This window comes from Anolis sagrei, chromosome 5, assembly GCF_037176765.1.
Source record: "Anolis sagrei isolate rAnoSag1 chromosome 5, rAnoSag1.mat, whole genome shotgun sequence".
NCBI classification, from domain to species: Eukaryota; Metazoa; Chordata; class Lepidosauria; order Squamata; family Dactyloidae; genus Anolis; species Anolis sagrei.
In genome coordinates, this window is record NC_090025.1 from 92,168,372 (window position 1) to 92,190,203 (window position 21,832).

The window sequence follows — 21,832 nt, forward strand, 5'->3', positions numbered from 1 at the left end:
TTCCAGATGGAAGGCGGTCTCGGTCGGGGTTGGCTTGACGCGCCTTACTCTTCTCCCTTTCGCCCTCCATTCGTGCCTCCTCAAATTCTGCAGCACTGCTGGTCACAGCTGACCTCCAGCTGGAACGGTCAAGGGCCAGGGCTTCCCAGTTCTCAGTGTCTATGCCAGAGTTTTTAAGGTTGGCTTTGAGCCCATCTTTAAACAGGCTACACACAATTGGTTGGAAACCCACTCCAACCCGGGCTGGCTTCGAACTCATGACCTTTTGGTCAGAGTGATCTTAATGCAGCTGACACTCAGAAAGCTGCGCCACAATCCCGGTGCCATGGAAAATTCCATGGAGATCCTGAAACCAAACCATAGTAGATACCGAGGGCCTAAGGAATTTGGCAAATATTAATGCTAAATATCTGTAAAGGTGGAAATCAGCTCAAAATTCTGACTTCTGGAGAACTGAGCACATTGAGTAACTTATATCTGTATCCAGAGGATTCTGTATAGAGCAGTGTTTCTCAATCTTCCAAATGCTGCGATCCCTTACTACAGTTCCTCATGTTGTGGTGACCCCCAATCATAAAATTATTTTCGTTGCTACTTCATAACTGTAATTTTGCTACTGTTATGAATCGTAATGATATGTAGGATGTATTTTAATTCAGTGGACCATCATTTAACAAAGGAGGGCTTTTGGTGGGAGGCTTCGCAATCAGTTTCCAAAAAGGAAGAGAAGGATAGGCGGAGAGATCTTCAGCCTTCTCTGCCAGAGGGGTTCCTAAGACCATTAGAAATATGTTTTTTTTTCTGGGTTGTTGTAGGTTTTTCCGGGCTATATGGCCATGTTCTGGAGGCAATTTTTCTCCTGACATTTCGCCTGCATCTATGGCAAGCATCTTCAGAGGTAGTGAGGTCTGTTGGAAGTAGGAAAAATGGGTTTATATATCTGTGGAATGACCAGGGTGAGACAAAGGACTTTTTGTCTGCTATGGCTAGGTGTGAATGTTTCAGCTGATCACCTTGATTAGCATTCAATGGCTTTGAAGTGCCTGGGGGGAATCTTTTGTTGAGAGTTATTTTATGTGCCTGTTTGTTTCCCCTCTGTTGTTTTGCTGTTGTAATTTTTGAGTTTTTTAATACTGGTAGTCAGATTTTGTTCATTTTCATGGTTTCTTCCTTTCTGTTGAAATTGTCCACATGCTTGTGGATTTCAGTGCCTTCTCTGTGTAGTCTGACATGGTGGTTGTGAGAGTGGTCCAGCACTTCTGTGTTCTCAAATAATATGCTGTGTCCAGGTTGGTTCATCAGGTGCTGATTTCTCTGGCTGATTTCTATGTTTTTTCTGATGGTCCTTGTTGCCCCCTCTGAAACCCCCCTCATGATCCCCCCAGGGGTCCTGGCCCCCATGTTGAGAAACACTGATATAGACAATGCCTTAAACAACAAAAATCAGATCTTTTTTAGTGTTCTTACCAGATTTTTTGCAAAATGGTATTAGTTGAAAATAGCTGTCAAACTACCACACACAATTTGCAACTTATGTAGAAATTTACAGGTACTGATACAGACTCATGCACTTGCCAGCTCCACAACGCCAGGCATTTTCGAAGCTTGTGTGCAGTGTCCAGGTGGCCAGAGAGGGCAGGTTGTCTCATATTGTCCAGCCTAAAGTACTGGATTTCATCCAGAAGATCGGAATTTTCACAGAAATTGCTGCTATGGACCAGCTGAGCAAGCCACCTTAATAGCAGATACAAAAGCAGTATCCTGCTGGGATTTCATATGTCCCTAGTAAAAATGCCAAATTCTACTTAAAAGCTCAAAATCTGTCACATTTTATTGTGATTCAACTCAGTAATGGAGACTCAGTGAAAGCTTTGAGAAGTTTACTTGGAATTACTGTCTCTTTTGAAGGGGTATTGTGGGGAAATGTCAGGGCTGTAATAACTTTAAACTATTTTATTTTGGAGAGAAATCAAAAAGTGAAAACCTTTCCCATCACATCTTGTAACTGTGTGCGTCCATGCCTTAGTCACTTCCAGATTGGACTACTGTAATGCGCTCTACGTGGGGCTGCCCTTGAAAACGGCCCGGAAATTCCAATTGGTCCAACGGGCAGCGGCCAGGTTGTTAACTGGTGCTCCTTACAGGAAGAGGTCAACTCTCCTGTTTAAGGAGCTCCATTAGCTGCCGTTCATCTTCCGGTCCCAATTCAAGGTGCAGGTGCTTACCTACAAAGCCCTAAACGGTTTGGGACCCGCCTACCTCCGTGACCGCATCTCCGTATATGAACCCACACGATCTCTCCGATCATCTGGAGAGGCCCTGCTCACGATCCCACCTGCGTCGCAAGCGCGATTGGTGGGGACGAGGGACAGGGCCTTCTCCGTGGTGGCCCCCCGATTCTGGAACTCTCTCTCCAAGGACATCAGACAAGCCCCAACATTGGCAGTCTTTAGGAAGAGCTTGAAGATGTGGTTGTTCCAGTGTGCCTTCCCAGAATAGGAACCTCCTAGCATCATGTCCCAAATGCACTTTACTAGAGATTTAAGATTGTCTGCACACCGCACCTATCTCCAAAAACTTATCCATTTCACCTGTCATGTCCAGCATGTTTTAAATTTTATCCATTACATTTGGCCCGGCCTCAGTTTTTAAATGTGTCGTGGTGTTACTGTCTAATGCTTATTGTTGTTTTAATGTTCATTGCTTTGCGTTATGAGTTTATTTATGGCTGTATTTGTTATACTGTTGTTTTATTGATGTGTTGGGCCTCGGCCTCTTGTAAGCCGCACCGAGTCCTTCGGGAGATGTTAGCGGGGTATAAATAAAGTTAATAATAATAATAATAATAGGTCTTGTTTTAAGGAGGAAGTGCTATCTAGGTTCTTGTGGGTTTTTTTCGGGCCCAAAATAGAAGTGCTATCTGCTTTAAATTACGAGAGCCTGAGAGAGTGAATTCTGCATTCATAACTTCCTGTTCTAAATGAATGAAGAATTTCAAACCCTCTTGGGGCTGTAGCTATTTTAGTCTACTTTAGTTTCCTTTCCTTCTTTCCTTCTTTCCTTCCTTCCTTCTTGTACACATTAAGTTGGACAGCGGATTCCAAGATTTTATATCATTTAAGAAGGTCCACTATGTAAAGGTTTTATCAAAGATTCTCATTTCCTTCCCCTGCCGTAATCCTCATATTCTGCATGGGTCTGCGCTCACTCAGTCCTATGCAGTATTTAGATTTATGTAACCATCAAATACATGGCTGAGCTTACTTGTCCGAAGGCATCCACCCCTACGTCCCACCTTGTAATCTAAGATCATCCGGGGAGGCCTTGCTCTCGCTCCCGTCAACAGCACAAATGTGTCGGGCAGGGCCTTCTCGGCTGTGGCCCCCCGTCTATGGAACACACTCCCAAATGAGGTAAGATCTGCTCCCTACCTCCTGGCTTTTAAAAAAAAATTAAAATCACGGTTCTGGGACCAGGTCTTCGGACAGTAGATGTATGTAGCATTTTAGAGGGACATTGACTGGAACGGCGATTCAACTGATGAGACTGTTTTATTGTTTTAATGCTTGCTGATGTATTGTTTTAATTGTGATTTATGTTTAATTGTGGTTTTACTATTGTAATTGTTTGTATTGGCATCGTATCGGTGGCCAATGTAAGACATTGAATCTTGCCATTATTTATGTGTAAACCGCTTTGAATCCCCCCAGGGGTGAGAAAGGCGGTATATAAATACTGCAAATAAATAAATAAATAAATAAATAAATAATACCTAGCCTCCAACAGTGCCGATTACTGTACTGTCGGGTTACTTTTTTTCAGCTGCTTTTCTGTATTTTTCTCTTCCTCTTACTTTACCCGTCTGATAAATCTGATAAACGCTATTGACTTCATCTTTATAAGGATATACATAAACACATAAAATGTGGCTATTGCATTAACATTAGAATCATAGAATCAAAGAGTTGGAAGAGACCTCATGGGCCATCCAGTCCAATCCCTGCCAAGAAGCAGGAATATTGCATTCAAATCACCCCCGACAGATGGCCATCCAGCCTCTGTTTAAAAGCTTCCAATGAAGGAGCCTCCACCACACTCCAGGGCAGAGAGTTCCACTGCTGAACGGCTCTCACAGTCAGGAAGTTCTTCCTCATGTTCAGATGGAATCTCCTTTCTTGTAGTTTGAATCCATTGTTCCGCGTCCTAGTATCTAAGGAAGCAGAAAACAAGCTTGCTCCCTCCTCCCTGTGGCTTCCTCTCACATATTTATACATGGCTATCATATCTCCTCTCAGCCTTCTCTTCTTCAGGCTAAACATGCCCAGCACCTTAAGCTGCTCCTCATAGGGCTTGTTCTCCAGATCTTGATCATTTTAGTCACCCTCCTATGGACACATTCCGGCTTGTCAATATTTCTCTTGAATTGTGGTGCCCAGAATTGGATACCAGGTGTGGTCTAACCAAGGCAATATTCCAGGTGTGGTCTATCCAAGGTGTTGTAGCAAACCAGAGGCACTCCAAGTGGCCAGATACTGGTCAAACGACATTTAATCAGCTACCAAGTTTGCAAAATTTGTGTTTTTTAAAAATCTGTTTGTTTGTTTTGTTCTGTTAGAAATGTAATACAATGTTCTGGTTGCGGATGACACGATAAATAAAAAAAGGCAGAATAGAGGGGTAGCATGACTTCCCTAGATCTAGACACTATGCTCCTATTGATGCAGGCCAAAATCCCATTGGCTTTTTTTGCTGCCACATCACATTGTTGGCTCATGTTTAACTTGTTGTCCACGAGGACTCCAAGATCTTTATCACACGTACTGCTCTCGAGCCAGGCATTGTCCCCCATTCTGTATCTTTGCATTTCGTTTTTCCTGCCAAAGTGGAGTATCTTGCATTTGTCCCTGTTGTACTTCATTTTGTTAGTTTTGGCCCATCTCTCCAATCTGTCAAGATCGTTTTGAATCCTGCTCCTGTCCTCTGGAGTATTGGCTATCCCTCCCAATTTGGTGTCATCTGTAAACTTGATGATCCTGCCTTCTAACCCATCATCTAAGTCATTAATAAAAATGTTGAACAGGACCGGGCCCAGGACCGAACCCTGTGGCACTCCGCTCGTCACTTCTTTCCAAGATGAAGAGGAAACATTTCACATAGAAGTGGAATCAATTATTACTATCAGGTTGAAGTAATGTTGACAAACATACAATCGTAGGAAGGGAAATAAAAATGGAAAAAAAATGTTCCTGATTCACTGACTCTCTGAAGCACATCCATGGGCTTCTGAAAGTATATTCATGGTCCTCGGGTTACCAATCCTTAACCAAAAGGAACACATAAATAAAACCCAATTATTAGAAAACTGTTTTGTTCTCAATGCCTTGGCATGGTATCATTTTCCTTTTTTGCTGGGATTGGTGAGCTGGCCTGTCATCTTGACATTCTGTGTAACCTGGGCAAAGCTAAGTACTTTTGTCTGGCAGGTAAATATACACTTAATCCTTGACTGAATTGTTTTCCTCCTTACTACCTTGGCAGAGAAAGTGATTTTAAGAAAATTCACAGTAGAAATCAAAACATACACACGAATGAACAGCGGCCAGTATTCCTTTGGGGTTCTGGGTTGTGTGTATCTCCTCAGGTAACAAAGAAGTATTGTCCAGATTCCAGTTCTTTGTCACCCTTCTAACTCCTAGATCCGGTTATTACGTAAGCAGATTTCATTTTGTTTACTTGCAACGTATCTTGTGTTTGAACTCTTTAATGTTAGATTTGCCTCTCATGGGATCACCTTTTTTAAAACAAATATACTTTTATTCAGAAAAGCAAAGAAAAATCTATAGTTTCACAAAAGTAATGGAACAAACTAGGTTTTTAAGTTATATAGTTTAAAAACTACACAAGTACCTTTAACCTACTACAACTATGTATCTATCTATATAAATAAAAATGTAATGTTCGTTTGTGGGATTAAGATAACTTAAAAACCACCAAATTGACACGAAATTTGGGCACAATACACCTAATAGTCCAATGAGTGTCCATCACCCCTAAAACACACACAACACACACAACCCCAGTGGAACAGACTTAAAAAAAACCCCAAAATACACAATATATGAATATACACACACACTCATATACATATACACATGCACACATTCACATACACACACATGTATATATATGTATGCACACACAAATATATACACACATACATATACACATACACACACACATATACACAATATGCATGTACACATACGAACACACACAAATGTATACACACACATATATATATACATTTATTTATTTATTTAAAAGTTTTGTATACCGACCTTCTCACCTCTCTTGAGGGACTCAGACCGGTTTCCAACCATAATATCACATACAGTCAATAAAACATCATAATTCATATTACAGTAAAACATTAAAACAGCAATTACATTCAATAACTACAATGGTCAGTTGTAGTGTGTTATGTGTACATGCGTGTTATGTGTACGAACACACACAAATGTATACACACATATATATATATACATTTATTTATTTATTTAAAAGTTTTGTATACCGACCTTCTCACCTCTCTTGAGGGACTCAGACCGGTTTCCAACCATAATATCACATACAGTCAATAAAACATCATAATTCATATTACAGTAAAACATTAAAACAGCAATTACATTCAATAACTACAATGGTCAGTCGTCACACTAAAATCGTTCATCATCCTCCATCCATATCTCAGGGTATTGGCTCACTCGTTGAATGCCTGTCTCCATAACCACGTCTTCACCTGTTTCCTGAATGTCAGGATAGAAGGGGCGGTTCTGATCTCCAGTGGGAGAGAGTTCCAGAGTCGAGGGGCCACCACCGAGAAGGCCCTGTCCCTCGTCCCCACCAGATGAGGCCGGTGGGACCGAGAGCAGGGCCTCTCCAGACGATCTTAATAATCTTGATGGTTCATAGGGGAGAATACATATACATATACACATACATACACACATACACACACAAATATGCATATAGACAAGCACACACATATACACAATATGCATGTAGATATGAACACACACAAATACACAAATATATACACACATATACATACATACACATGCACACACATATACATATACACATACATACACACAAATATGCATATAGACAAGCATACACATACACAATATGCATGTACACATATAAACACACAAATACACACACACACATATATATACACACACACAAACACACATATATACACAAATATATATATACACACAAAACACATACACAGACTGGGCCACAGCAACGCGTGGCAAGGGACGGCTAGTTAAAAATAAAACACATGAATGTGTTGCACAGAACACAAAATTAACCAAGAAACAAAACAAAAGCAAACAAAAAAAAATAATCTATGATTTTTTTTGTCTAAGGGCTTTACATTCTCCGCCTGATGGTTTTCCCCCCCAGTTTTCCATGCCCTTTAAAAGAAGAAAAAACATCAATATAGCCTTTCCCCATAAGATCACACTCTTCTAATTAAAAAAAATAGTAATGGAAGGTTGGCTCCATCTTTGCTGAAGAAACATCTATATAAATAAAAATGAAATGTTCGTTTGTGGGATTAACATAACTCAAAAACCACTGGACGAATTGACACCTATCAGGCCAACAAGTGACTATCACTCATAAAACATTGAAAAACCCAGCAGAAGAGACTTAAAAAGCCAAAAAAAAAAAAACAACAACATTACAACGCATGCGCAAAACCACATAAATACACATATACACAAATATATATACACACACACATATATACACATACACAAAATACATATACACAGACTGGGCCACAGCAACGTGTGGCAGGGGACGGCTAGTACAGTAATAAATAGGCTCCAGTTTTTCTTAAAATTGACTAGCAATTTCCCCTTCATCAACATTGTGAGTTTGTTCATTTTTTCTAATTCACATGTCTTCAAAACCAATCTTCTTGCTTTGGGGTAGTTTATTTTTGCCAACTTTGAGCATAGATGATTCTTGCTACTGTAGTCATATATGGACCATTTGTTTTACACATTTTTTTAAAACCATCATAGGCAATCACTTGTAGCTGAGCAAAAAAAGCCAATGGGATTTTGGCCTGCATCAATAGGAGCATAGTGTCTAGATCTAGGGAAGTCATGCTACCCCTCTATTCTGCTCTGGTTAGACCACACCTGGAATATTGTGTCCAATTCTGGGCACCACAATTCAAGAGAGATATTGACAAGCTGGAATGTGTCCAGAGGAGGGCGACTAAAATGATCAAGGGTCTGGAGAACAAGCTCTATGAGGAGCGGCTTAAGGAGCTGGGCATGTTTAGCCTGAAGAAGAGAAGGCTGAGAGGAGATATGATAGCCATGTATAAATATGTGAGAGGAAGCCACAGGGAGGAGGGAGCAAGCTTGTTTTCTGCTTCCTTGGAGATTAGGACAAGGAACAATGGCTTCAAACTACAAGAGAGGAGGTTCCATCTGAACATGAGGAAGAACTGCCTGACTGTGAGAGCTGTTCAGCAGTGGAACTCTCTGCCCCCACATCACATTGTTGGCTCATGTTTAACTTGTTGTCCATGAGGACTCCAAGATCCTCCAAGTGTGCATCTGATAAAAAACCCAGTGAGGAACCCCTTAGGAGTCCCTTGTGAGGCGGGCAAAGTATCCAAAAGGAAACAATACAATTCATAACAGTAGCACAGTTAATGTTATAAAGTAGCAACAAATATAATTTTATGATTGGGGGTCACGTGTTTGGGTATCAGCCAGCACGCCAACGACTTAAATCTAGACATAGTTTTCTAAGATCTACAGAGACACTAGCTGGAACACCTCAGCAAGCGAGAGTCCAAAAGTGGCAGGCTCAAACCCAGCACCTCAACCAATGGCTGATACCAAATGAGAGACTCCCTCCTGGGCACACAGAAGACTGGGCACTACTGAACAGACTGCGCTCTGGCACCACGAGACGCAGAGCCAACCTTCAGAAATGGGGCTACAAAGTAGAATCCTCGACATGCGAGTGTGGAGAAGAGCAAACCACTGACCACCTGCTGCAATGCAATCTGAGCCCTGCCACATGCACAATGGAGGACCTTCTTGCAGCAACACCAGAGGCACTCCAAGTGGCCAGATACTGGTCAAAGGACATTTAACCAGCTACCAAACTCACAAGTTGTGTATTTTTCTGTTTGTTTGCTTTGTTCTGTTAGAAATGTAATATATAATGGACTGGTTGCTCTGACACGACAAATAAATAAACAACATGAGAAACTGTATTAAGGGGTCACGGCATTAGGAAGGTTGAGAACCACTGTGCTAGAACATTAGTTTCTATAACTATAACACATTATGAGTGACAGGTTATTATTTTTCCTGAGGTGCATTTCATAATGGGATGGTCCATGACACCTTCAAGGGAAGCTGCTTTGTCAATGAAGCCAACCATTATTTTTACCTGTGCTCTGAATGTTGAAGCTGTGATAGATTTTGCCTATTTGGAATTCTTCCCTCAGAGCCATGTAAAATAAGGCCTTGAGGGAGTGTTTGCTTTCCTGTCAGGCTTTCCTGTATTATATCACAGATTCACATTTGGCAAATGTCAGTTGGAATAGTTGTGGTTAGAACAATTGGAGTGTATGTGTGTATTTATTTATTAGATAAAGCCAGAGCAGTATTGTATCTCTAAACAATGACAGCTCTCGGAGGATGTTCCTGGTTTTGTTCTGGGAGAAATGTTACAACTCCACTCCATCTGCCGAGTGGAGATGGAGCACATACAGTCCCAGTCTCAGTCATGCACACGCTCTCTCTCACACCCCATCCATCCTCTTACCTCTTCGTATTTCTCAGCACCCCCTTTTCTCTTTTTAATTCTTCCTGTCAAGAAGCCGGGAGAGCTTTTGCACAATCAAAACTTGTGCGCCAGTTGCGCCCGTACCTTGGGAAGTCAGATCTGGTCACAATGGTCCACGCTCTTGTTACAATCCGAATAGATTACTGCAACGCACTCTACGTGGGGTTGCCAGTGAAGACTGTTCGGAAACTTCAATTAGTCCAACGGGCGGCGGCCAAATTACTCACTGGAGCGTCATACAGGGAACATACCACCCCTCTTTTATGTCAGCTCCACTGGCTGCTGATCCAGTTCCGAGCACAATTCAAAGTGCTGGTTCTTACCTACAAAACCCTATACGGTTCCGACCCAGCATACCTTTCCGAACACATCTCCTTCTACATCCCACCTCGGAGTTTAAGATCTTCTGGGGAGGCCCTGCTCTCGGCCCGACCTCTATCACAAGTGAGGTTGGTGGGGAAGAGGAGCAGGGCCTTCTCGGTGGTGGCCCCTCGCCTGTGGAATTCACTTCCTGGGGAAATTAGGTCATCGACATCCCTCCTGTTTTAGAAGGAAACTAAAAACAGATAGCAGATAGACAGAGGACAATGACGACTAGAATTGATAGGATTTGACAAAGTGGAATGAACTTATGTATTCTGAGCTGGTGAACGTTGAACATTAGATTGGTTTTTATTGATTGTGATGTATAACTTGATTGTTTTAATTGTTTTATAATTGCTGTTGATACATGTTTTATCTTATTGTCTGTTGTTGGCATTGAATTGTGCCTTTTGTAAGCTGCCCTGAGTCCCCCCTCGGGGGTTGAGAAGGGCGGGGTAGAAATGCGCGAAATAAATAATAAATAATAATAATTAATACCTAGAAAATTTGCAGAGAGCATCTTCAAAAATACCCTCACTACACAAAGGATTAATGAAACAAGCTTTTGGTTTAAACTAAAGTTAACAGAGCTATGGAGTCATTTAGGAAAGTAAATATTTACATCTTTTATCTGAATCTTACAGGGGTTCCTATGGAAGCCTGAAGGGTGTTTAAAAAAACAAAGGTAAGGTATTTATTTATCGTGTCAGGAGCAACCAGACAGTTGTATTACATTTTAACAAAACAAACAAACAGACAAAACACAAAGTTTGCAAGCTTGGTAGTTGATTAAATGCCCTTTGACCAGTAGCTGGCCACTTGGAGTGCCTCTGGTGTTGCTGCAAGAAGGTCCTCCATTGGGTTGTTGTAGGTTTTTTCAGGCTATATGGCCATGGTCTAGAGGCATTTTCTCCTGACGTTTCACCTGCATCTATGGCAAGCATCCTCAGAGGTAGTAGCTTGCTCCCTCCTCCCTGTGGCTTCCTCTCACAAATCTATATTTTTAAAGTAAGGTCCGTTTTGTTGTAGACACTAGTAGTTCGTGCGCATACCGCAGCGAGCACGTGCGTCATGTACCGGCATGCCTTGGGAACAACTGTGCTGAGTTTCCGCTCTGTAGCTAACCTGTACTCACCCTCCGCATGTGAGGTTTGCTCAGTGATACATTTTTTGTCAGCAAGGAACCTGCCTGCTGCAGAAATTCATTGACAGATGAGCGGTCCTCATCATGGTCTTTTGGACTTTCGCTTGCTGGGGTGTTCCTGCGAGTGTTTCTGTAGATCTTAGAAAACTATTTCTTGATTTAAGTCGTTGATGTGCTGGCTGATACCCAAACAAGGGATGAGCTGGAGATGTCACTGCCTTGGTCCTTTCAGTATTGGCTGCTACTTCCCGGCGGATGTCAGGTGGTGCAATACCGGCTAAGCAGTGTAATTTCTCCAGTGGTGTAGGGTGCAGACACCCCGTGATAATGCGGCATGTCTCATTAAGAGCCACATCCACTGTTTTAGTGTGGTGAGATGTGTTCCACACTGGGCATGCATACTCAGCAGCAAAGTAGCATAGCGCAAGGGCAGATGTCTTCACTGTGTCTGGTTGTGATCCCCAGGTTGTGCCAGTCAGTGCTTCTTGTAGGTCAGAGCATGGTCCAGAGTGACTCTCAGGTATTTGGGTGTGCTGCCATGCTCCAGTGGGATTCCTTCCCAGGTAATTCTCAGAGCTTGGGATGTTTGTCTGTTCTTAAGGTGAAAGGCACATGTCTGTGTTTTAGATGAGTTGGGGATCAGCTGGTTTTCCCTGTAATAGGCAGTAAGAGCACCTAGAGCTTCGGAGAGCTTCTGTTCAACCATCTCAAAACTCCCTGCTTGAGTGGTAATGGCATGATCATCTGCATAGATGAAACTCTCTGTCCCTTCTGGCAGTGGCCGGTCATTTGTGTAGATGTTGAACATGGATGGAGTAAGCATGCTCCCCTGAGGCAGGCCGTTCTTCTGTTTCCGCCATCTGCTTCTCTGGCACTGGAACTCAACAAAAAAGCTCCTGTTTTGTAGCAGGTTTCCTATGAGGCGGGTGAGGTGGTAGTCCTTTGTGATATTATACATTTTTCTCAGGAGGAGAAAATTCTGGTTGCCTCAGAAGCAACCAGAAGCCCATGTAAGCTCCCCCCGAGTCCCTTCTGGGAGATGGAGGTGGGGTAGAAAAATAAAGTTGTTGTTGTTCTCTTCTTCTCCTCGTCCTCGTCCTCGTCCTCGTCCTCGTCCTCTTCCTCTTCCTCTTCCTCTTCCTCTTCCTCTTCCTCTTCCTCTTCCTCCTCCTCCTCCTCCTCCTCCTCCTCCTCCTCCTCCTCCTCCTCTTCTTCTTCTTCTTCTTCTTCTTCTTCTTCTTCTTCTTTGGATAGGACCAACTACAGTCCCTCCAGTCATAATCATTACATCTGCAATACAATATCTCTTTCCTTTCTCCATGGAGTCGTCCAAGTTTGATAATCTCAAGTTAAAACAGGACATATTTCCATTTTAGCAAAATGTTTGTCCTCCCGCCCACTTTAATCCAGTCTTTAAACTGTAATGCTTGTTAAAGGCAAATACCTTTTCCAATTTTTTCCCCTAAAACAAAAGTGTAATTGTCTGCTTTTCAAGTTCAGGGTTTGTTTGATCAGTCTCAGTTGTTTCACTGTCAGTTGTCTTGCTGTGAAATTATAATGTACAGAGTAGTTAAGCAGACCTTAGGGGGTCCTCATGCCTCTTGATGTAGCTGTATCTTCTTTTATAATTATAAGAGTCATTTGTTCTAACAGGGGGGATTAGCTAATAAGCTGTAGTACAAATCCAGCTAGGCATGCTCTTCCAATTACTTTAAAAATACCTCATGATCTCATCATCTCAAGGGACTTTATGGGAGGCAGCAATCCTGGCCATAGTGACAGGGAGGCAAAGCTCCCTGAAATGAGTGAGAGTATCTTCTGAATAAATATGCATAACTATAGAATCATAGAATCAAAGAGTTGGAAGAGACCTCATGGGCCATCCAGTCCAATCCCCTGCCAAGAAGCATTCAAATATTGCATTCAAATCACCCCTGACAGATGGCCATCCAGCCTCTGTTTAAAAGCTTCCAAAGAAGGAGCCTCCACCACACTCCGGGGCAGAGGGTTCCACTGCTGAACGGCTCTCACAGTCAGGAAGTTCTTCCTCATGTTCAGATGGAATCTCCTCTCTTGTAGTTTGAAGCCATTGTTCCGCGTCCTAGTCTCCAGGGAAGCAGAAAACAAGCTTGCTCCCTCCTTCCTGTGGCTTCCTCTCACATATTTATACATGGCTATCATATCCCCTCTCAGCCTTCTCTTCTTCAGGCTAAACATGCCCAGCTCCTTAAGCCGCTCCTCATAGGGCTTGTTCTCCAGACCTTTTATCATTTTAGTCGCTCTCCTCTGGACACATTCCAGCTTGTCAATATCTCTCTTGAATTGTGGTGCCCAGAACTAGACACAATATTCCAGATGTGGTCTAACCAAAACAGAATAGAGGGGTAGCATTACTTCCCTAGATCTAGACACTATGCTCCTATTGATGCAGACCAAAATCCCATTGGCTTTTTTTGCCGCCACATCACATTGTTGGCTCATGTTTAACTTGTTGTCCACGAGGACTCCAAGATCTTTTTCACACGTACTGCTCTCGATCCAGGCATCCTCCATTCTGTATCTTTGCATTTCATTTTTCCTGCCAAAGTGGAGTATCTTGCATTTGTCACTGTTGAACTTCATTTTGTTAGTTTTGGCCCATCTCTCTAATCTGTCAAGATCGTTTTGAATCCTGCTCCTGTCCTCTGGACTATTGGCTATCCCTCCCAATTTGGTGTCGTCTGCAAACTTGATGATCCTGCCTTCTAACCCTTCATCTAAGTCATTAATAAAGAAGTTAGGATGTAAGAGGGGAGTAAGACAGAATGCTTTCATGGACTGTAACTGGGGTTCCTACTTTTAACATGGTGCATTTATTGGTGATATAATATATAATATATACAGAGGTGGCCCTAGGCAATTTTCAATGGTAAGCAAACAGTATTTTGCCCCCCCCCCCCCAAACCAATCACTGATATATATATTCTGTTTGTCGTGGGAGTTCTGTGTGCCATATTTGGTTCAATTCCATCATTGGTGGAGTTCAGAATATGTATTGTCGAAGGCTTTCATGGCCGGAATCACTATGTTGTTGTGGTCTAGAGGCATTCTCTCCTGACGTTTCGCCTGCATCTATGGCAAGCATCCTCAGAGATAGTGAGGTCTGTTGGAACTAGGAAAAAGGGTTTATATATCTGTGGAATGACCAGGGTGGGAAAAAAGGACTCTTGTCTGCTGGAGCTAGGTGTGAATGTTTCAACTGACCACCTTGATTAGCATACAATGGGCTGACTGTGCCTGGAGCAAACTTTTGTTGAGAGGTAATTAGATGATTTATTTGAGAACACAGAAATGCTGGACCACTCTCACAACCACCATGTCAGACTACACAGAGAAGCCATTGAAATACACAAGCCTGTGGACAATTTCAACAGAAAGGAGGAAACCATGAAAATGAACAAAATCTGGCTACCAGTATTAAAAAACTCTAAAATTGCAACAGCACAACAACAGAGAGGAAGCAGGCAAGGACATCTAATTACCTCTCAACAAAAGTTTGCTCTAGGCACAGTCAGTCCATTGTATGCTAATCAAGGTGCCTGAACATCAAGCAAAAAGTTTTTCCAGGCTATATGGCCATGTTCTGGAGGCAATTTTTCTCCTGACGTTTCGCCTGCATCTATGGCAAGCATCCTCAGAGGTAATGAGGTCTGTTGGAACTAGGAAAAACTAGGTTTATATATCTGTGGAATGACCAGGGTAAGACAAAGGACTTTTGTTTGCTGGGGCTAGCTGTGGATGTTTCAGCTGATCACCTTGATTTGCATTCAATGGCTTGGTAGCCATGAAAGCCTTCGACAATACATCAAGCAAAAAGTGGGTGCTAGAAACAATATCATACGAAAGCTGACTGGCACAAACCTGGGGATCACAACCAGATACAGTGAAGACATCTGCCCTTGCCTGTGCTTCTCTGCTGCTGAGTATGCATGCCCAGTGTGGTACACATCTCACCACGCAAAAACAGTAGCTCTTAATGAGACATGCTGCATTATCACAGGGTGTCTGCGCCCTACACCACTGGAGAAATTACACTGCTTAGCCGGTATTGCACCACCTGACATCCGCCGGGAAGTAGCAGCCAATAGTGAAAGGACCAAGGCAGAGACATCTCCAGCTCATCCCCTGTTTGGGTATCAGCCAGCACGTCAACGACTTAAATCTAGAAATAGTTTTCTAAGATCTACAGAGACACTCGTTGGAACACCTCAGCAAGCGAGAGTCCAAAAGAGGCAGGCTCAAACCCAGAACCTCAACCAATGGCTGATACCAAATGAGAGACTCCCCCCTGGGCACACAGAGTACTGGGCAACTTGGAAGGCGCTGAACAGACTGCGCTCTGGCACCACGAGATGCAGAGCCAACCTTCAGAAATGGGGCTACAAAGTGGAATCCACAACATGCGAGTGTGGAGAGGAGCAAACCACTGACCACCTGCTGCAATGCAACCTGAGCCCTGCCACATGCACAATGGAGGACCTTCTTGCAGCACTACCAGAAGCACTCCAAGTGGTCAGATACTAGTCAAAGGACATTTAATCAACTACCAAACTCACAAATTTTGTATTTTGTTTGTTTGTTTGCTTTGTTCTGTTTGAAATCTAATATAATTTGCTGGTTGTCCTGACACGACAAATAAATAAATAAGGTGGTCAGTTGAAACAGTCACACCTAGCTCCAGCAGACAAGAATCCTTTGTCTCAGCCTTAAATATATCTACTGCATTAATTGAAGTATATTTATATATTGTTTACGAATTACTCTAATGATATGCTGAAACCATTTGTAACTGAGCAGAGTGAGGAATGATGCTAAGCTCCAGAGCATCATAGCTTTCCAAGATCAGGGAAGAAAGTCACATGTTAAGCTTCCCTTGGTCTAAATCTGAAACCATGTACTCTTTAGAAATGAGCTACAGCACAGAAATGTTGGGAGTCATCAATGGAAAACCCCTTCTTAGGTCATTTTTTTCCACTGCTGTTCCTGGACAGGATTATTTCTCGAAGGATATTCTACAGGGTTTTAACCTTTGTTGTTGGAGATGACTTAAGCACTAAGACTTTTCACTGCATCCCTTGTGATAGCTGTAAATCTTCCAAGGTTTTACAGTCTTCCTCCTCACACCACTCAGCGTTATAGTCCTCTCTACTCCGACCCTGTTTATTACTGTAATTATTGAGACAAAGCAGTTTTAACAAAAATATCCCCAGCGGTATTTATTTGACATAATACAAACTGCAAACAGATTTGAATGGAAAGTATTACAGAATAATCTCTTGCTTTCAGGCCCAAACATTAAATGCCTTGTTTTAGCCTGAAGCCAAGCTGCACATCTGTTGCAAAGTCACATGATATTACGCCTGTGGATGGAAACCCTGAGACTCGCAGTTCCAACAGCTAGTTCAGCCAGTTCTTGCCTAGTAGAAGGAAAAAATGCTGTTTTGATCCACCACAGAGGAATTCATAGCAATGCGGAAAGGGTAGCTTATATTATAACTCCAATCTCAGTGGGAAGCATCTTCGCATAGGCTTTCACACATGTTCTATTTATTTATTTATTTATTTACGGCATTTATATGCTACTCTTTTCACCCCGAAGGGGACTCAGAGTGGCTTACAAGATATATTTTCATACAATATGTTATATTATTAGCACAGTACAATATCAGTATTATATATTACTACTAGCTGTACCCGCCACGTGTTGCTGTGGCCAGCCTTCCCTCCCTCTTTCTCTCCTCCCTTCCCTCTTTCCTTCCTTTCCTCTTTTTCTTTCCCTATCTCTCATCTTTCTTCCATCTCTACCTGTTTCTTTCCTCCCTTTGTTTGCTGTTTGGTTATATCCTTCCTTCCTTCCTTCCTTCCTTCCTTCCTTCCTTCCTTCCTTCCTTCCTCCCTCTCTTCCCTTCCCTTCCCTTCCCTTCCCTTCCCTTCCCTTCCCTCCCCTCGCCACCCCTCCCCTCCCCTCCCCTCCCCTTCCTTCCTTCCTTCCTTCCTTCCTTCCCTATCTTTCGTTCCTTCTCTCCTTCCTTCCCTCTCTTTTTCCTTTCACTTTTTTATTTCCTTCTCTCCTTCCTTGCTTCTCTATCTTTCCTTCCTTCCTTCCTTCCTTCCTTCCTTCCTTCCTTCCTTCCTTCCCTATCTTTCGTTCCTTCTCTCCTTCCTTCCCTCTCTTTTTCCTTTCACTTTTTTATTTCCTTCTCTCCTTCCTTGCTTCTCTATCTTTCCTTCCTTCCTTCCTTCCTTCCTTCCTTCCTTCCTTCCTTCCTTCCTTCCCTATCTTTCATTCCTTCTCTCCTTCCTTCCTTCTCTTTTTCCTTTCACTTTTTTATTTCCTTCTCTCCTTCCTTGCTTCTCTATCTATCTTTCCTTCCTTCCTTCCTTCCTTCCTTCCTTCCTTCCTTCCCTATCTTTCGTTCCTTCTCTCCTTCCTTCCCTCTCTTTTTCCTTTCACTTTTTTATTTCCTTCTCTCCTTCCTTGCTTCTCTATTTTTCTTTCTTTCCTTCTTTTCTTCCCTCCTTCTCTCCTTCCTTCTTTCCCTCTTTCCCTCCTTATCTCGTTACTTCTTGACTGTCCCTTCCATTTAATATTGTATTTATATCTTACATAGAAAGAAGGAAAGGAGGAAGGAGGGACAGGAAGGAAGGAAGGAAAAAGGGAGGGAAGGAAAGAAGAATATGTGAGAGGAAGCCACAGGGAGGAGGAAGCAAGCTTGTTTTCTGCTTCCTTGGAGACTAGGACGCGGAACAATGGCTTCAAACTACAAGAGAGGAGATTCCATCTGAACATGGGGAAGAACTTCCTGACTGTGAGAGCCGTTCAGCAGTGGAACTCTCTGCCCCGGTGTGTGGTGGAGGCTCCTTCTTTGGAAGCTTTTAAGCAGAGGCTGGATGGCCATTTGTCAGGGGTGATTTGAATGCAATATTCCTGCTTCTTGGCAGGGGGTTGGACTGGATGGCCTATGAGTTCTCTTCCAACTCTTTGATTCTATGATTCTATGATTCTATGAAGGAAAAGAAAGAAGCAGGGACAGGAAGGGAGGAAGGAAGGAGAAGCAAGGAAAGAGGAAGGAAGGAGGGAAAGAAAGGAGGGGGAGATCCAGTTGATGGTGCCAACTGGATCTTGTCCATTGGCCTCTCTCTCGGTGTCATTGGCTCAGTAGTTGGGCTGACTGATACTGGGATCCAGGACCCATGTGTGTAGCTGCCAACCCTATTTCAGCTCTAACCAGTAAAACAAGTTGTGGCTCTTGTTACCTCAATATGCATGTTGCTTGTATTTGTGGGATCAGTGGGCCTTGCACATCTAACTAGATCTGAAAGAACTTCTCCCTTTGAAATAGTGTCCTTAGAAAACAGGAGAGAAAATCATTAAATGCGGATGTTTCAAATTACTGTTCCATTTCATTTCAGATGAAACTACTGTTCTGACAAACTTCTACCATTAGTTCTGCAGCTGTAAGCTTCCATTCTGTCGCGTTTCAGATACATGATTCTTTCACATTTTAGTGATGAATGCTTTGGCATTATGGCTGCTCCATCATCATTGTATCAGGCAGGTAAAGAGTAGTTTGATAGCTTTGTCGTTAATAAATGGTGCTTATTGAATAGCAGATCATCTTAGTCATTGGGTTGTTTGCTGCTTTTGCCTCTCCAGAATCTCATCTTAGCCTCTCTTCTTTAACTTAGTTGAATGGAGCAGCTGGCTCAGGGAGTGATTTGGGGTGCCATGAAATAGCAGCAAATTGCTCCATTTTATTATATCATCATTTTATTTTTACGGCCAGGGAGGAGGAGCATTACTTGTGTTTTTTTTCTTCCTATCTTTAGTGTCTCAATAACTTGGTTTGCTACAATATGGAAGTGCAAGGAGAGAAAGCATAATGTGTGGCTCTGGTTGACAAATTTTTGATCCTCCACTGATCATTGCTACTTGATAAGACTCTACAAAAGCAAAATTAGCAAGACTGTAAAACAGTCTTTTAGGCTCCCATTCAGTGACCATTCAGTTCTAACGAAATAGTGTTTTGCTGTTTTCCCCTCTAAAGCGTGGGGTGGACAGATTTTTCAGCCTTTGGGGAACTAAATGTAATAATTCAGCGACTCTTCATATATCTATAGGTAAAGGTAGAGGTAGTCCCCTGACATTAAGTCCAGTCATGTCTGACTCTGGGGTGTGGTGCTCATCTCCATTTCTAAGCCGAAGAGCCAGCGTTGTCCATAGACACCTCCAAGGTCATGTGGCCGGCATGACTGCATGGAGCGCCGTTACCTTCCCGCCGGAGTGGTACCTATTGATCTACTCACATTTGCATGTTTTCGAACTGCTAGGTTGGCAGAAGCTAGGACTGACAGCGGAAGCTCACGCCGCTCCCCGGAATCGAACCTGCGACCTTTCGATCAACAAGCTCAGCAGCTCGGTGCTTTAACCCACTGAGCCACAGGGGGCCCCCTCATATATCTATATCTATATCTATATCTATCTATCTATCTATCTATCTATCTATCTATATATATAAATGCTCTGTGCGTAATGAGTACCTTAAAAACAAAAGAACCAATGAACTAAATCACACCAAATTTGGCAACAAAATGTCTCACAACACAAGGAGTGACCATCACTCAAAAATTTATGATTTTGTCATTTGGGAGTTGTAGTTGCTGGGACTTATAGTTCACCTACAATCAAAGAGCATTCTGAACTCCATCAACAATGGAATTGAACCAAAGTTGGCACACAGAACTCCCATGACCAACAGAAAATACTGGAAGGGTTTGGTGGGCATTGACCTTGAGTTTGGGAGTTGTAGTTCACCTATATCCAGAGAGCACTGTGGACTCAAACAATGATGGATCTGGACCAAACTTGGCACAAATATTCCATATGCCCAAATAGAAACACAGATGGAGTTTGGGGGAAATAGACCTTGACATTTGGGAGTTGTAGTTACTGGGATTTATAGTTCACCTACAATCAAAGAGCGTTTTGAACCCCACCAATGACAGAATAAGGCCAAACTTCCCACACAGAACCCCCATGACCAACAGAAAATACTCAAGGCCATCCAGTCCAACTCCCTTCACCAGGGGAAGAAAACGTAATCAAAGCCCTCCTGACAAAGAGCCACCCAGCCATAGATAGAGATAGATATGATTCACACACACACAGATATAGTATCATAGATTTGAAAGGGACCCCTGAAGAAGGATAATTATATGTTGCATGTTCCAGAGTAGGCAAACCAGACACTCTCTACATCAACACTGACAAAGAAACAACAAGAAATACAGTTTACCCACAAACATAAAGAAATTACATATATTAGAAACCAACACAGATAACAGACTGGGCCACAGCAACTCATGGCAGGGGACAGCTAGTTTCTTTTAAAATATGTCTCTCTTATTTCTTACCCATTTATTTTCTTTTTAATTTTTTTTATTCATTTCTTACTCCTTTGGCTTTTCTTCCTGTCAGAATTTAGATGATAAGATGAGTGGAGTCAGAATCTTTATTATGTCTTTATTCTTAACAGATAAGAGGGGTGGACCAAAACTAACAAAATGAAGTGCAACAGTGTCAAATGCAAGATACTCCACTTAGGCGGAAAAAAAATGAAATGCAAAGATATAGAATGAGGAACGTGTGGCTTGAGAGCAGTACACGTGAAAATGATCTTGGGAGTCCTCGTGGACAAAAAGTTAAACATGAGCCAACTATGTGATGCAGCGGCAAAAAAAGCCAATGGGATTTTGGCCTGCATCAATAGGAGTATAGTGTCTAGATCCAGGGAAGTCATGAGGTCTCTTCCAACTCTAGGATTCTATGATTCTTACCCCGTAAATTACCATTAGATTGCTGCTGTCATTGCATCTGCATCTTTCTCCACCATAACTCCAAAACTATACATGTAAATGTACCTGTATATTTGAAGCTCCCAATCTTCAGTTGCTTTCCTTAACAGTTCATTACTTTCCAGTGAACACCATTTGAATCTGGAGAGGAATTACAAAGGACCCTCCACCACACTCCGGGGCAGAGAGTTCCACTGCTGAACGGCTCTCACAGTCAGGAAGTTCTTCCTCGTGTTCAGATGGAATCTCCTTTCTTGTAGTTTGAAGCCATTGTTTCGCATCCTAGTCTCCAGGGAAGCAGAAAACAAGCTTGCTCCCTCCTCCCTGTGGCTTCCTCTCACATATTTATACATGGCTATCATATCTCCTCTCAGCCTTCTCTTCTCTTCTTAAGCCACTCCTCATAGGGTTTGTTCTACAGACCCTTGATCATTTTAGTTGCCCTCCTTGGGACACATTCCAGCTTGTCAATATCTCTCTTCAATTGTGGTGCCCAGAATTGGACACAATATTCCAGGTGTGGTCTAACCAAAG

At 42.5% G+C, this 21,832-nt stretch overlaps 1 protein-coding gene across 1 annotated transcript in view; it reads left to right on the forward strand.

Moving 5' to 3' along the window:
* CAMK1D (calcium/calmodulin dependent protein kinase ID) overlaps positions 1-21,832 on the forward strand; it is a 367,156-nt gene that overhangs the window by 82,245 nt on the left and 263,079 nt on the right. The window lies entirely within an intron of this gene.